This window comes from Colobus angolensis, unplaced genomic scaffold, assembly GCF_000951035.1.
Source record: "Colobus angolensis palliatus isolate OR3802 unplaced genomic scaffold, Cang.pa_1.0 Scaffold9, whole genome shotgun sequence".
In the NCBI taxonomy this organism is placed as follows: Eukaryota; Metazoa; Chordata; class Mammalia; order Primates; family Cercopithecidae; genus Colobus; species Colobus angolensis.
Genome location: NW_012122931.1, coordinates 12,324,154 through 12,341,698, shown reverse-complemented (window position 1 = coordinate 12,341,698; position 17,545 = coordinate 12,324,154).

Sequence of the window (17,545 nt, the reverse complement as noted above, 5' to 3'; positions counted from 1 at the left end):
GAAGGAAAATTGGGAGAAGAAATTAAGGGCGTGAGCAGAGGTGATACATGATAGAATAAGGAATGGAGAACGGAGTCAGTGAAATTTGGTGAGAGTGACGACACACCAGGAAGATAAATTTAGCTGTCAGTGTAGAGATTTGAAATAGTCTGGGACTTGCAAGTTGGAGATACTGGCAGTCTGCAGCTGCTCAGTTGTTGGTTAGGCATCTCTAGCGCAGGGTTTCTAGAACTCATGGTTGATGGTTTGGTTGATTGATACTTTTAGGCATCTCTAGCGCAGGGTTTCTAGAACTCATGGTTGATGGTTTGGTTGACTGATACTTTTGTGCTGTAGGGGGTCTGTCCTGTGTAATCCCAGCAGCATCCCTGGCCTCTGTCCACTGGATGCTAGTGCATAATATACCCCACTCCAACTGGCACAACCAAAAATGTCTTCAGGTATTGCCGAATATTCCCTGAGGGGGCCAAATGATTGAGAACCATTGCTTGAGCAAGCTGAAGCTAGGAGCCTGGAGAGACTGCCTAGGTAATGTACAGCTTAAGCAAGGGCTAGGAGCTGCCATCCAAGGAGCAGGAGGGAAGACATGGAGAATGGAGCACAGACAGCCAGAGAAGAGCAGGAGTACCTTGGGGTGGGGATGAGGGCAGAACTGGAAAAGCTTCATTAGATTTGGGAGCTGGAAGGTTAGGGCAGTGGCCACTACAGTTGAGGTGGGAGGGCAGGAGGCAGAGACAAGCAAGTATAGATTTTAAGAAACCTGGCTATGAGGGAAGTGGGCAAGCAAGGCCAATGGTCAGAGGGGACTGTGGCAGGAAGCGCAGTTGCACTGGGCCACTCAGACTGTGATTCCAACCTTGGGCACCTGTTGTCTCCTCACGAGGTCAGCAAGCATGCACCGCAGGCTGAGTGGACCTTCTTTGGCAGGCCCTGCCGCAAACCAAGCTGATTTCCAGGGCCTTGATAATTCTCAGTGGGGAGGCAGTGGCTCAGACCGAATGCCAAGAGCTATCAGCCCCAAAGTGTCTGCGCCTCTTCTGAATTCCAAGTCCCAGGGGCAGGGGTTGAGTAGTGAAAGGGTGAAGAAAAGAGCCACGGGCTACCGGAATAAGCCCAGAACGCAGCTCCCATGTCTGAGCTGACCCAACAGTTGTGACAAGCAGAGCCTGTGCGGAGGGGTCGCAGCGGGGGCATGGGCCCCTTGTGGCCTTGGAGACCTACTTCACTGCTTAGAGACGTGCCTGATTCTGACATTGGGATTTAAATCCTCTTCTAAGATTCATTTGGGGGGTGATGAAAGAACAGGAGAGCTATAGCAGGCAGACATGAGGACTGGAGTCGCCCAAAATGGGCATTGATGCACTCCCAGAACAACAGACGTGAGTGCTGAGTTCTCTGCCCTCCCCATTTGATAGGTGAAGAGCGATGGGCTCAGAGAGACGGCTGGGATGCTGACTCGTACTTCTGTCAGTAACCACAGGGTGGCTGCTTAAAGATGACCCTGTGGGCTGCAGGTAGGTATAAACTGTCAGTACTATACTGCAAGCCACACACACACAAACTCAAAAGGGTTCAAGGCCAGGCCATACCCTTGAACACACATTTCACTTAACCTTCCCGAGTTCTAATCTGTGCAGTGGGTCCAGTACCTGGCTCATCAGGGCTGCTGGGCTCTCCTGTGACGCCCTTGGCTCTTTTCCTGTATTCTTCTCCCCCCAGTAGTCAGAACACCCCTGAGTTCAGTGATGTTAGTCCCAAATTTGAAAGTGAAAGGTCTGCCTGTGACCACACCATCGGGAAGTTGAGTCTTTCCTACCACACACCATCACCTTCACCTTCTCTTTCAGGGCCCAAGAGCAAGAAAGACAGTGCTCCCTCCCTTCCTCTCTCCCAGTTCTACCTCAACAACCTGTCTCCTGTGCTGCTGAGCCCTGTGGCAATTGTGAACAAGAAAGCCTGGCTGTCCCTCAATCTCAGAAAGGCAAACCTGAGAATGAGGATGGTAATAGCAGAGGGCTGGCCTGGCCGGCTCTTCTTTAGTCAATTCTTGCTTCGTTGTAGAGCCAGCCTGATGATGTATAGGGAGAAGGCGGGGTCCTGAGTTACAAAGTGAGGCAAAAACAGGCAGCGCCATTGCCCACACAACTCTCCACTTACCTGGAGGCAGCAGCAGCAGCCCCTGGCCTGATTCCCCACCAGGCCACTTCCCTGGGCTGCCGGATCTTCTTCGTCCTCGTCCCTCCAAGTGGGCTGGGACTACATTGTGGTCTTGAGCTCTCAGTTACTAGGGCAGCTCAACTGCAGAAGCCCTGCAGGGGACCAGGCAGCAGGAGGAAGAGCCTCAGCTTTGGGTTCCAATTGCTGCCGCCCTCTAGAAGCTCAACACCATTGGGCAGGGTCCCTTAACCCTGAGCCTCGGTTCCCGATCTGTATTGTCTGTCTGGGTATTACTGACCCCGGGAACAGGTGTGACGATTTAAGAGGTCAGCACTCACTCAACATGACATCACTTACCACTCACTGTGCCAGGCTGCCAGGTTCATGTTGAGGAAATTTCACACCACAGAGAGGCAGGGTTTTCAAGGATCATTAATAGGAGCACGAATTAGGCCCTGGCCCTACCCAAATCACTGTCCATTATCAGGAGCCATCCACCCCCTTCAAACGTCCTCGGCCCCTCCATCCCTTTGCATGAATGGGAGAACCTGTAACATGTACTGAACTAGAGCCTTAAGGGCCAGGAAAAGGGAGCCTGCACTTGACCCTTTCACCAAAGCTGTATCCTTCATTTTACCAGAGTAGGTCCTGCACAGAACAGTCCATTACTGTGTGTGACAGAAGCATTTGTTTTTATTTATCCAAATGGGGAAAATGCAACATGTCAGGGCATTACAGACAAACTGCAGCAGCCAGACAGAGGGTCAGTCTATGGCAGAGTCCAACATACTCAGCGCGAAGGAGCCACAGTGTGGGTGCTGCCTGGAGGACTTGTGGCAGCAGGGTCCCTTTGGATGAAGGCCAGGCATCTCTGGGCGAGGCACTGATGACCGTCCACATGTGCAGGCTGCTGCTTCAGTCACGCTGAAGGTTTAAAGTTCAGAGTCCTACATGTAATAATTGCCTCAGAGGGGAAGGGCAGTCCATGGCGGTCGTGGTTTCCAGTGTTTTTAAACATAATACACAAATTTATTGCCAAGGACTTTGCACTGCAAATTATACTATTTACACTTGCGTATTCAGAAAAACACAGTAAATAGATACATGATAGATACTTTAAATAGATTTCTAAAAACTAACTTGGTCTTCAGTAGACCCAAGTGAGCTACAGGCAGGAGTCCAATGCCATGTGTGTGACCGTGCAGTAGGGAAAGGTTTCTATCCACGACTACGCTCAGCCTCCTCCTGCGTACCCCACCCTTGGAGCTGACGAAGGGCTAAGGCTGAGCAGGCCTACCTTACTCCTTAGTGTGAGAGCTTCAGGTCTAGACTGGCTGCACCTCCCACCTCCTTCCCCGACAGTTCTGCTTGGAGTGGGTGAGAAGCAAGTCCTACGGGCTCCACTCCTGCAGGACCACTACACGGCGGGTAAACCAGGACACAAAGGCATGGGGCTGTAGGGCTAACGGTATGATGAACCTGGCCCTAGGCCAGCCCCTTCCCTGGCACCCCCTGCCAAAGCACCCTTGGGAACAGGCCCATCAGCCTCACTGTTCCTGGAAGTACAATTGCCCTAACTGATGATTACCTTAGGAAACCTTCTTTTGAAGAAGTGGCTGGGACCAACCAACCACTTAAACCAAAGGTTCAGCACAACAGGCCAGACAGATGGGTCCAGGATGAAAGGCCTGAGTCCAAGGATGCTTTGGGGAAAACAGGATGAACACTGCTAGGGGCTAAAAAGTATATGATGTCTGCCCAAGGAAAGGACAACAGCAGGGAGTTCCCACGTGGACCAGCTTTTATTTTGCCTCCATAAGCCCTAGTATGCTGGAAAGGACGTCCACCTGGAGGCTGGAGACAGCTCCTCAGAGAGCCAGAGCTACCCTTGATTCCTGGGAGACAAAGAGAGCGAGGCCCTCTGGTTGGATGCCTACAATTTGGCTCCCCAGCAGCATTTCTAAAAATGAGCTGCCCTCCCTAGGAAAGGTAGTAAGTAGTAGCGAAGCATCTCCTACAGCCATGGTAGGTTCCATCCCTGAGAAGCTGCCATATTTATTGAGCTAAAGGAAAAGTAGTGCTCAGTACCCCACCTAAGAAATGGGGGTGCAGAGTGAACGGAACCTGATTGTGCAAGGCTGGCCTGAGCATGAAAAGTGATCGGGGGTAGGCAGAGAGATGCGTCTAATGGCAGCACCTCTGGCCTACTGTTGGGACAGAAGAGGTATTTTTTGCAACCAGGGCTTGCCTGGTTACTTCCAAATCATACCTCGTGCACCGGCTGCCATCACTACCTTGGGGGTCAGGGCTGCAGCCTAAGGGAGCCAGTGAATTGATACCTGCACACAAGGAGCTTGGTAAGTGACATGAAAGTGCCTTGGAAATGTGTGTGTCTGGATCGAGTGTCTTGCCACTGACCCACCACACCAAAATCCCTCAAGGGTGGAGAGCACAAGATACCCAGAACAGAGGAAGGAGGCTGGAAACCTAAAACACAATTTGCAAATTACAGGTGGAGAAGGAACTTCTCACCACCTCTCTCACTAAAACTGTTCTTGATCCATTTCCGTGAACAATGAAAAGAAAAAGAATCTGACTTGCAAAAGCAGCAGAAATATTTTGGTTAGAGTCAAGAAATGTTCTGACCATCATGTTTCCCTAAGCAGGAAAACAGGGCAGATGGCAAAGCGCCTGTGCCTGCAGGCAGAGGCAGGGGCAGGGCTGGCCTGAGCAAGGCTCTTGTCTGGAACTCCACTGCCTGACAGACAAGAGCCTTCCTGTGAAGCTGGAGACACAGCAAGTGACTTGCTGCCACATGAAAGGCCACGCCTGGCACTGCAGCCAGGGATGGGTTGCACTCTCTTTCCCCAGTGTCCATCTGTGCCAGGCTCCAGTTTGTCAGTTTCCCTTCCATGAACCCAGAAACTTCTCTAGAAGATGCAGCAAGTGCTCCTCCTTAGAGCTGAGAAGTTCCACACCTACCATAAGAACCTGAGAGCCACTCCATGTCCATAACAGAGGAGACCTGGCAGCAAAATCCTAGAGGCACTTCTGTACCAGAGGGAGCCCGACAAGTCTAAAGACAGCAGCCACCCAGGTGCAACTCTTTCTTCTGTATCCCTCACCTGATTCTCAGAGATTAGCAAAACACAACTTCACTGAGAGTAAGCAGCACCCAGTTCCTGAAGTATACAGTGGCTTCCTGCCTCTCCAGGGCCTGCCAGGCTGCTCAGAGCACAGCACATCTCCCTCCTGCCTTTCCCCAAGCCTGGCCCGACTGCGCTGGGACAGCACCACAGGCTTCACCTCCTGACTCAGTCTTGGAGGGCCAGAAACAAGGCTGGGCCCTGTGGAAGGGGGTCATGGTGCAGCGCTGCTAGCCCATAGCTGGTCCCGCCTCGCCAGTATCATGAGACAGTGCTGTGTGGAACTGGCCACCACCTCCCAGCTCAGGCAGGGGGGCAACTGCCTTGCCTTCTCCGAGCTGCATGTGATCCTCATCTCCCCCACAGGGCTGATGGGGCTTCACTGAATCAGCATCTGTGGAGGCACTTGTCTTAGGCCATCCTTCTCCAGCCTTACCCGCCCCTTCACAGCGGACACTGTGCTCCTGTCAATGCACAGCAGCAGTAGCCACTCCCCAGCTTCTGTTTATGTCAAACTGGCAGCAGCTCACATCCCTGGCACCTCTCCGATGCGCTGAATGGGAGCTCCCTTCAACATGCCTAGAAGCCCCTCTGAGAGGAAAGGCCATGCTCAGCAGAAAGCGCCACAAACACCCGTGGGTTTGTTCCTCACCCCAACTACACTGGGCATTCCTCAATGCGACCACCATGTCTGATTCACCTCAGTCCCCTACGCCTGGCATCAGGCCCTGCCCAGAGCAGTCCACAATCCCAAGGGTAGTCGGTTTAACCTCCCTTAGTAGCTGGCAGCCTCTGGAGACGAGAGGTCAGCATCTCCTCTTCCCTGAGGCCTGCTGGCCACAGGCCCAGGGCATGTACAAAGGAAGCAATCTGCTCCATAGAGCACTGCCGCCATGTGACTGGATTCTGAAGCAAGGGGCAGCCCGTCCCCACCTCTTTACCTTCATATTCTGAGGCCCCAAGCCAACCTTAGATTGGAGACAGAATGTTTCATTTATCCTGCCCTTGTACATGATCTTTAGGATAGCAGAAAAAGAAAAAGCCTGAAGAAGGAAGATTCTGTCGAGCTCTGTCATGTCAAAATAAAGGTGGGGCGCTCACTGACTACAAGCCAGTGGTCAGAACATCTGTCCAACTCTCTGGGCCTCTCTTCCCCACTCTAACACCAAAAGTACCTTGACCAAGAAGTCCAGACTAAACTGAAAGGTGTAACTTAGAACCACAGACATGGTCCTCCATAGCCAGTGACATTTCTAATAAGCATTTGTGATCACATTACCCTCCTGAGCACAACTGTCCAATGGCTCCCTACTGCCCAGAGAATCCAGTCCACGCTCCTGAGCCTGGCCCTCCTGGTCCTTTATGAGCGGACCCCATGAGCCTGTGTGACTATGCAGAAGTCCTCATTGTTCAACACAATCTCATCCATCATCTGGTCCTGTTTCCCTTCCTGGAGAACTGCAGCCTCCTCCTCATCTGAGCCCGACTCCAGAGCTGCCCGCCTTCAGAGCTTTCCTGATTCCCCCCTCAGCCCTTCTCTTTGAGACCCTACCACCCGGGACTTCTCTAAGCCCTGTTCTGTATGATGTCACTCAAAACCTAAGTTCCATATGGGCAGGAACTACACCGTCCTGTGCATTGAGCCAGTGCTCACACAGAGGAGATGCTCAGGAAGCCTTTGTGAAGAGGTGGATGGGTCCAGGAAGCAGATGGGAAGGAAGTTTCCAGTCAAGATTAAGCCCAAGAGTAAGTCATCTCTATAGTCTAAGGGGTTGGCAAAATACAGCCAACTTTGGCAAAATACTCCCTACTTTGCAGGGGTTGGCAAACTATGGCCCTGTGTATTTGTAAATGAAGCTTTATCAGAACACAGCCATGCTACCTATTTACATACTGTCTCTGGCTGCTTTTGTGCTACAGTGGCAGGGCTGAGCAGCTGTAGCAGACACCACATGGTCCATAAAGCCTGAAATGCTCACTATCTGGCCCTTTACAGAAAAGATTTGTGGACACAGGTCTAAGGCGGTGCTTCCCATATATTTTCACATTTCACCTCTTTAGAGGTGAGATTTGTGTAGCCTGCTGATTAACAGTGAAGGCTGCTTGCAGCTAACAGACACCTGGCCCTGGAGCTCTGGCCACCCAAAGGCTGACTGGATCCATGTCCACAGCTGCCACCTGAGCCGCAGTCCCCAGCAGAGCTGTAGGAAACAGGTGCAGAAACTCACGCTGGCCTTCAGCTCTCCCTATCCATTTCGAAGCAAAAGTGGCAGCACTGGGACAGACAGAAATCTGACACCAAAAACCAATCCTCTGGTCACAAGTTCATAGTCCTTTCCGTCCTTCAAGAACTTGGGAAAGAATATCCACACCTTCCCATGGGCTACAGACTGTGTTCCACAGATGCTGAATCCAACAACCTCCAACCCTTGCTTAGGTTAAAAATGAACAAAACTGGATTAACTTTTTGCCAAGCAAAAGGCCTGAGTATGAACGACCACCCGGTACCTGCGACTCCTGGCTGGAAAGCCCAGCCCAGCAGAAACTTGGAAAGGGTGAAGATGCTGATAGATCACAAGCCCCTCCCCACCCACTGCAGTGGAGAGGCTGGAGTGCTCCAGCATAATGGAGTGTGGCCCACCAAAGCCCCATGTCCTAGCCCAGTGGAGATGGCCCTTGCTCCATTCGACCTCCTCTGTACCCTGTCAGTATCTTCCTCCACTCCCCTGCCTTCCCCCATCCTGGTCAGAGACACCATTGTTCTCTCTATTGCCCACTGAGCAGCGGTCCAGAAGTACTCCAGCAGGTCCCCCTCCCCTGGATGGGTGCTGTTGTTCCTTGGCCCCGGGCTGGGGGCCATCATCTTCCCATCCCTACCCAGTCCGGCAGAGGAGCCTGGCCCGTGAGGAGAGGTCATTCCTGCTTCTCCATCCCTCTGCTGCTGCACTCCATCAGCCTCCCTCATGCCTCACCTGGCCGATGGCAACAGCCTCTTGCTCATCAGTCCTCCCTCCTGACTCTGGTCCTTGGCTATCCAACTGTCCCAATCGACCCTCTGGAACTTACCATCATGGATGACGGTCATCACTGAAGGACACACCACCCAGGGCCGTTCAAGAAGTGACTGCAAACTGTGTCCCACCTGCCACTTCACTCTTAACCATCTCAGGTCCGATGGCAAGGCCGTTCACGCTCTCCAAGTGGGCGCACACTCTCTGTGCATGGCAGGCCTGCCTCTGACTTCCCTCCTGGGGATTCCCTGTCTGTCTCAATGGGAAGCCTCTAGATCTTGGTAAATTACTCAGTAAGCACTTCTCTCCTGATCCCTGGCTCCTCTGCTGCCCTCGGCGGGAGACCTGGGAATGGGTCTGCCAGCCCCCAGCCCAGGGCCGACAAGGAGGAGCCCTAGCCGGGAGGGGGAGACCCGCTGAAGCCCTTCTGCCTGCACAGAAGAGGATGACTCTCATTCTGTTCAAATCCCCTGAGCCTCTTTCTTCCCCTCCCTGTACTCTCCATCTGGGTCAACGATTTCACCTTCTACTCAGTTGTCTAAGCTGCAAATTCTGACATTTTCTCCAACTGCTCCTTCTGCCCCAACACAAAGCCTGGTAAGAAGCAGTAGGTGACAGTGAATGTTTTCTCTCAATAAATCTACGTGCCCAAGAAGGGAGACACAGTCTTGGCAGCATCACCAATCACATCAGAGTTCGTCCAAACTGACATTCCACAGAATTTCCTCTTTGCCATCCACACAACCGGCTTCTTGCTGGAACATGCCAATTACAGGGAGCTCATGTCGCACCTCAGCTGCTCTCTCAAGGCCGCATCTGTCATTGCGGGAGGTGTATTTTAGCTCAAATTGCCCCACTGGCTTCCCATAATTGTCTTTTATGCTTTGGAACTACATACAATAAATAAATATAATCCCTTAAAAATACCTGGCGGGAGTGCCCACGTTCTCTCCAGTCTCCTCTTCACCAGCCTTAACCTGGTCCTTCCATCTCATTTCAAGGTGCTTTCAGCTTTCCTGAGTTCCCCAGGTGCCAATTTCCATAGGTCTTTTACCTCCCAGATGATGCCTACCATATTCCTTTAACATAGCCTCTGCAGGAACGAGGGATTTTAGAAAGCTGAGACTTCCGAGAAGTCTCATGACAGAAGAGTCCAAGGGGATCCCAACACCAGACTGCTCTGGAAAATGTGTTACTGTGACCGTGATCCCATGGGTTAGAGTACATGTTTGAAGGCTGAGCCAGGAACGGAGGATGTGGCCAAAAATCAAAATGTAGATGAGGCTGAACATAACATACTTCCAACAGTACATCCCCTGTCCTCCTTCCCACCCCTGAGGAGCTCTCCAAGTGGCCATTAATGAATTTGCACTTTATTATAGGGTTCAGTTACAGCATGAAATGATGATCTGTAGAAACTGACCCCAACTGTGTAGCTGGCAAAAAACAACAACAAAAAAACCCAGGCTGCCAGGCCCAGAGCTGACCGTTTGGTCACCTTGTCCAGTAGCACACTAACAAAGGAACCAGAAACATAATGAGCCAGGAAGTCTGGATTTTAGGGGCCTGAGGAAGGATCAGGGAGACGTGGGTTGGTTTTTGCTTGGTTTCAAGGCGCACAGGGGATAGCCCAGAAGCCTAGAGGAAAGGTGAGCAGAACACATCACAGAGAAGCCACTGCTGCCAAGTGGGCTTGGGAGACAGAACAGACATTGGTCCGCACTAGCGACGCACACCACCTGCTCAGAGCATAGCCTCAGACTGGGTGAGCGCCGCCAGTCACCGCACTATAATTTGGGGCAGGTCACCTTATCTAAGCATCCATTTCCTCATCTGTAAAAGGAGAAAATTTCTAATTCCAGTTGTGGTGAAATTCAAAACTAATTCCTCAGAAAGGGCTGCTGTTAACTCTAAAAACAGTCTAAGAAATGTTATTCTTCTGGTAGTTAAAAACCAGTTAGGAGCCACAATGTTTTCCCACAGACGAGCAGCGTGGTTTGGAGAGATCTCTGGGCTCCGCTCTCCCTGTCTGCAGGGTAGGAATGACAATCTATGCACTGCACTTCTCCAAGGGCTACCAGTGCAGCAAGCCATGAGATGACAAGTGGGAAAGGGCTTCAGAGAGGACTGTGTTCTACGAATGCCAGGTGCTCATTCTCCCTGACACAGTCATGATCTAGAACACGACAACCTGGGTTTCAAAGGTTCCTTTTTCCTGTTCCCCTCCAGGATTACAGCAGGGTGCACAGAAACATTGCCAAGTGCCAAGAAAGATGATGACTTGGGGTGGATGAGGAATACCTTTCCCTGAAAAGGATCCCACAGCCATCCCTGCACCCACCCATGCCTAAGCAGAGACCTAGCCAAGGAGCTGGTGAAGTGGTTTACAGCAGCAGAAGAATCCGACACGTTCAACAGGGTGGTTCACAGGCAGCAATTTAGAGACCCCAAAGCCATCCCAAGCAGGGCTTACCATACACGGGTCCAATTTAGAGGAAAGACAGCAAACTCCAGGCTGGCAGCTGCCCTGAGGCCTACTCAAGGAAAACTCCTGGCAATGACCACTGACCTCTGCAGTCTGTCACCACCCATCTCTGCTGAGTACTTGTCCAGGGACACCCCCTTGCACTTATACCCCAGACCTGGGCTGCTGCCCCTCTGTGCTCCTCTTCCTTGTACCCAGTGAGTCAAAGCCTCACCAGCCTGCCTTCAGAGTCTGGCTTCAATTGTTGAAGACATCCTCATGACCTATCTCAGGCCAGGCAGAGAACATGCACTCAGAAAATATAAGCTAAGTGAAAACACATACCTCAGATTTCACTGAAATTCAGAGAAAAACAAGCTTGAGATAAAAATGCTTCCTCTGTTGATACAGATGCAATACAGCCGTTCAGTCTGTCCTTCCAGTATGTTAGATCATTCTTCACAACCAATTTAAATGAAAAGAGCCCTATTTTAGGCCAGTTTATCTGATCTGGAGGCACCTCAAGTCAGAGGGCCTAGCTTCCAGGAGAGCCTGTCCTGTCAACCCCAGCCTTGTAATCCACAGCGGATGGAACAGAAAAAGCTTTAGAACAGAGCTAGGTTCCATTAATGGTTCTAGCACTTAACTCGGAGCAATAGTTTCTTATGTAAACTAGGGATACTACTACTTCCAAGAAGGCAGTTGGAGAATCCAGAAGAATGTCCAAATGCCTGGCACACAAGATACAAATGGTGGCATCTCTCCTTCCCCTTCCCTTCCTACTTCTTCAATCTACTGCTGCCCCAAATGACCTAAACTGAGGGCTACTGTTCACCTCATTACTTGGGGCATTTAGCCGACACCTGAATGCAGAGAACTTTAGTCCAGTGTGAAACTGCCTGGGCAAATGGTGGCTATCTTCACCCTGCCCACCAGCAGGATGGCACAGTTCATTTGCAGAAATGGCAAAGTTCTGCCAAGAGAGACCAAGACCCTCCTCAGAAGGAGTAATTAATTCGAATGTTAACGACTGATCAGTCAAGGCAAAAAAAGTCGTCCTCCCTCAATGCTGGCTGACCAAGGCAAAGACTCCACCAAACAGCCTCCCCTGGGGGGAATGCACTGACTTTTGCCAAGACACTAGCTAAACAAGTATTTCTTAGATTTAAGAAAAACCTCTTGACTACGAGGTAAATCTTATTTGCCTCCTTAAAGGTAATAGTCCTTGTCTATACACAGTTTTTATAAACTTGGAGCATCTGAGGGCTCCAGTCTATGTTTCCCACTTAGCTCACCTCTTACCAACAGCCAAGGATGCATCTGACCACCTTTCTGCAGAGGCCCCCGAAATCTTTGTATACACACAAAGGAATGGAAGATAAGATGGTGTGCACCCTCTGTTTAATCCAAAAGCACCAATTTCATCATGTACCCATTTTCCTTTTATCGAAAAGAAACTTCCCAACTGTGTCCAGATAGATGGACAGGTAAATGGATAGACAAAAAGAAAGATGAATAGATGGGCAGATATGTTTTCTCTAAGACTAATAGGCAGAAGGGAAGCCTCATATGGTGATGAGTGCAGATTTTTTCCCCCAGAAATATCAAAGCAAACTAGAAGAGACAAGCTATAGGAGTGCTTTTCAGAGAAGCATCCTAGTCGACAGCCTTTTAAGCACACCAGTTTCCTCCTTTCCTTTCTGTGCTGTAAAGGAACTTGCTTTCTACCTACTAAACACGGGTAAGCCCTGAAGGTTAGATTCTGGAGGCAGCTATAACCAAATACCTTTTTTAAAAATTATAAATGCACTGGTTGGACACTTGGACTCAGCAGGTAGACATTCTAAGATCAGCCCTTATGAAGTTCTAAGCACCCTTAAATACCACCCCCCCCCAAAAAAAAACAAGTATTTACAAACCCTTGGCAGCAGACTGGCTGGTAATTTAACTACTGTAACAGACGCATGAGCAATTTCCTTAAGCTTGGATCTACAGCAACGCCACCACACTAGCTCTCACCAGGTCCTTGGGGTGTGTTTCTTGTCTAACCCCTAGATACCAGGAGTCCTTTCCCAAAGCCTGGCAGTGAAGCCTATCAGCGCCAATGAACCGACACAGCTCCACCCTGAGCAGGCCATGCACCTGCCTCTCCAACACCTATTGGCACAGCCTCACCCCCCTCACATTCATCCTCACCTCGGCCAACCATGGTAACAACACTCAACATATTATTGAGTACGTACTATGCACCAGGTACTGTTCAAAACATATTATGTGTATTAACTCATCTAATTCCTAAGCCCCATGGGAATGTTCTGGAAGGAGAGAAATTCTTTGGCCCAGATTCCCACATGGTTTCTAGTCTCTATTTCTAGCTGTGCTGTAAAGCTTACATAACCTAATTTGCATTATGGTACTATTTTTAAAAACCTCCGAAGATTGCTGCTTCAAAGCATCAATGGAATCTGTTAGTTCCTACCTAAAATGATAATGTGGGAAAGGATATCTATTCTTACAACCAACTCAACTGGAATTATTGACTTAAAACAGTCTTTCGGGAAGAGGCTATTAAGGAAGGAAGGGACTCATTCTTATATAAGTACCAGCTCTGTGCTCTGTAAATAAGGGCTAGAGCGAAACACATCAATATTGAAACCTACCTCAGCAGTAGTTTCTTGGCTCTGCTGTTGTTATCTCTTTACCACCCGTCTCCTTTCCAGGACTCCTAATAACACTGAGGAATCTGTGTTCACTGGACAGCGTGGCGTCAGACTGTACAGAGTATGAGTTTGAATACACAGAACCTTTCTCATTCAGAGATTCAGAGCTAGCCCCACCCTCAGGAGGCACTGGCATAAGATGAATGGGAATTAGGGGAAGACCATTCACAGAGCAGGTTGTTTTCAGCTTTAACTGCTCTTAATGACCCTGGTGTATAGGGCTCTGGATTGCTTGAAATCTAATTCCTGGGGTGGGGGCGGGGAAGGCAGGGGGGATCTCCTTAGTTCTTTCCCCTAACTCACTACTGAAGATTTTCCTCCAGTTATTTTTTTATTTATTTATTTATTTTTTTTGAGGCGGAGTCTCGCTCTGTCGCCCGGACTGGAGTGCAGTGGCCAGATCTCAGCTCACTGCAAGCTCCGCCTCCTGGGTTTACGCCATTCTCCTGCCTCAGCCTCCCGAGTCGCTGGGACTACAGGCGCCCGCCACCTCGCCCGGCTAGTTTTTGTATTTTTAGTAGAGACGGGGTTTCACCGTGTTAGCCAGGATGGTCTCGATCTCCTGACCTCGTGATCCGCCCGTCTTGGCCTCCCAAAGTGCTGGGATTACAGGCTTGAGCCACCGCGCCCGGCTTCCTCCAGTTATTAATGACATCTAGGAAACAGGGAAATTATGGTGAATGATTGATTATAAGGGTGCAACTTTCTCATTTGTCATTAAAAAAATTTGCTCAGTGTTTAAATTAACCACTTTGTCCTTTGCTCTACTATAAAAACTACCTGGAAAAGACTGGAGTATTTGTTATTCATTTCATTACATTCACTTATTGGACCGAGGTCCATGAACGTAAACCAGAGTAGGTTTCAGGCTCTCAAAACTGCCACGGAAATATTTTAAACGAGTGAATTTCCAAGTGACACCTATTTTAGTGATGTCAGAGGGCCTACATTATTAAATAGTTTACAATTAAACTAATGACTGGGCTAATATTCTTTTTTGCCACAGTTAACAAGGTATCTGGTTCCCAAAGCAAGATATTTGTAATAGGCCCAATTCCAACAACAAGGAGACTGTCAGAATTAAAATGCTTCCACTGGTCACAGCCTCTGTTCACTTGTACCCAGAAGAGGACCTGGCACCTAATAGGCAATGGGCTGTTTCAGCACGACTGGATCGCACTCAGTACTAGTCAGCTATACCTCGTACAACCTTTTATAGATGCCAAAGCCACATTAAATGTACATACAGATTCTGCGTGGAAAAAACAAGAGTTGTTCCAGCAACTTTAAAGTGAGTAATCGAAAGAAACTGCTACTTAGAAACAAATATGAAACATGAAATTCATTTTAATCTATATATATCAAATACAGCCTTAGCACAGAACATCTAACACAATTAAATGCATTTATGGGACACACCTAAATGAAGCAAATCTTTATTAAAATATCTGCCTAACCCTCACATCTTTACATGAACTCCATGATGGTTGAGTAAGATGGGAAATAAATAATCTAGCTACCTAACTTGGAAAAGACAGATGGATTGCTTTAAGTCTATTCAGTCTCTGCAGACTCGATATTCACCACCCCGAGTCTTGCTGAAGTTGGTTCTGCAAATAATTAACTTAGCTCAGTCAATTATACACTTTTCCATAGTTACCATCATATTTTGGTTTTTTTTTTTTCATTTTCTATTGCTTTTTTTATGGCTTCTTGCTGTTGTTGTATTAGGGCATACAACACAGATCAGAGACTTTCATTTCTCGGAGAAGTTTCTCCCCTTGAGAAATTGGCACTTTGATCCTCAGCTTGTGTAACAGCTTACACACACAGATCCCACCAGCACTGGTACCAACCTTGCTGCTCAGGAAATTCCACTGCTTTGGCCAAAAGAGTGCCCTGTCATTAAAATCTTCTTAGATGAACTGTTCCTATCACTGAATTCTTACATTTAAACAGGTATGTGTGTGTAATTTACATACATGTTATATCCTAAGTTTTTACACACACACACACACTTAGTGTAAGTGAAATGTCTGTCTTGAATAAAAAGCAGTTACAAGGGTATTAAAACAAATGTTGAAAAATAACTATTTTACATTTAGACCATACAATTTTTAAAGGTAATGTGATGACATATGACCTAAGAGATCAAATACATCATATATGATTGTCATATATGCATGTTGTGTTAATTGATTATTTTTCTCTTTAATCAGAAAATAAAAGAGCTTACCTTTGTATACTGAGATCACAGCTTACAGTCACTATATCTCAGCCTATTTTATACAAGTGATATGGCTACGAAGGTCCGAGGAGAACGAGAATAAAGTGAGATAAACGTGCTGAAAACTGCTTAAAAGTATTAACCTGAAATACACAGAGGGTCCAACACCAGTTTTAAAAATACATTAACGAGGTATTCCTAGCTCTTCAATTAATAACGGTGGCTGATTCATGATTTTCAAACATTCACCCAAAATTTAAAAAAAAAAAAAAAGAAAAGAAAAGGCGAATACCAGCAAAATCTCTCAGTGGTTGGTTCCCCAGGCTAACAATTTGAGAGAGACTACAAATGACTTCAGAACTACGTAAACTCAACTCCTTACTTCACCACCCATGCACTTCATCTAGTCAGCATGAGGTATGTTGGAAATCTACTGGACAAATTACCTTGCACAAGAGATGGGGTACTCCTGCAGCCTGAGGAAACACAAGCTGCAAGCCACATCCCTGGCTAGTCATGGGGCCAGTCCCCATGCAGAGGATATGGCTTCAAGGAGGACCCCTGTTTCTGAGAAATTATAACAACACTAACTGACGCAGTCAGGAATGTAACTATTTATATGCTAAAAAGTGTAAAAACTGTGAAAACATAGCACAGCTCACACGCGAATTTTAAGCTCTACACTCATCTATAAACTCCCTGACAAGAAACTATGCTAAAAAGGGGTTAAGTACAGATATTGCTAGGTTTCCAAAGGAAAAGTTTTAAAACAGACACCGTGGCTTTGAACAGAGTATTGCTCTTCTTTAAAATGATCAGTCATTGCTTTCAAAAAGAAGGTGTCAGAGTGGTGTCTGAAAGCTGGATAGCCTCAGGGTGTCACATTGCTCTTAAGACCAAGACATAGAAATTGCCATTTCAAGCCAGACAACCTGATGGTTCTAGAAGTCAGAGAAGAAATCTTGAGGGCCCAAGTGAATAATAAATGGTGCGACGCTCAGAGGCTGGCAATAGGGGCTGTCAATGAAAAAACCACCTACAGTGGAGAAAAGAGCAGAGAAGCAAAACTTTATGTTAATTTCAGGCAATTTGGTGAAGCCAAGAGCTTCATTTATATTTCTCTGCTCTTTCAGCTGTAAGTGGAATTTTCATTACAAAATGGAAGGGTGGGAAGGGCAACAGGTGGGGAGGGGCACGCTTAATTCATTACAGAATTTAAACAGTTGAACTTGCATGGTTATCACTTCTAACAAAGGACTGACAGCTCGATTATTTTAAGTAAAGCAGAGAAATGTAAAAGTTCGCAGCAACTGGGCAGGTTTACAACATGGTTAGTAACTTCCAACAAACAACAAAATTAAAAAAAGAAAAAAAAAAAGACTTGGTAGAAACCATTTGAAATGACTGCCATCATGTTGGAAAACAGCACAGCTCCCTTTTCACCATTACAGAGGGCGTGAGTTATGAAGCAGAGTCAGCTACTTCAAAAGAATTTTCTAACGAGAAATCTCTAGAGAGATTCCAACGTGGAATCCAAATTTGATGACCAATTTCAAATAACGATACAGCTGCAGCTGCCAATTAATAGTATTCCAAAGACAATGAGGACTACTGTAAAGATTTCATTAATAAAAACTGGACACTATCAGCCATGCTTTTTCTTCTCAGTGATGGCTCTGTTTCATCCATAGGTCAGCAAAATGCATCAATGAAACATGAAAACTCCCAGCTGAAATGGGCCCTCTTGTTTATGTCTAGCCACTAATGCACAGGATGAGAATGATAAGTTACAGCTATTTCCAGCAAGTGATGAGGTTTTA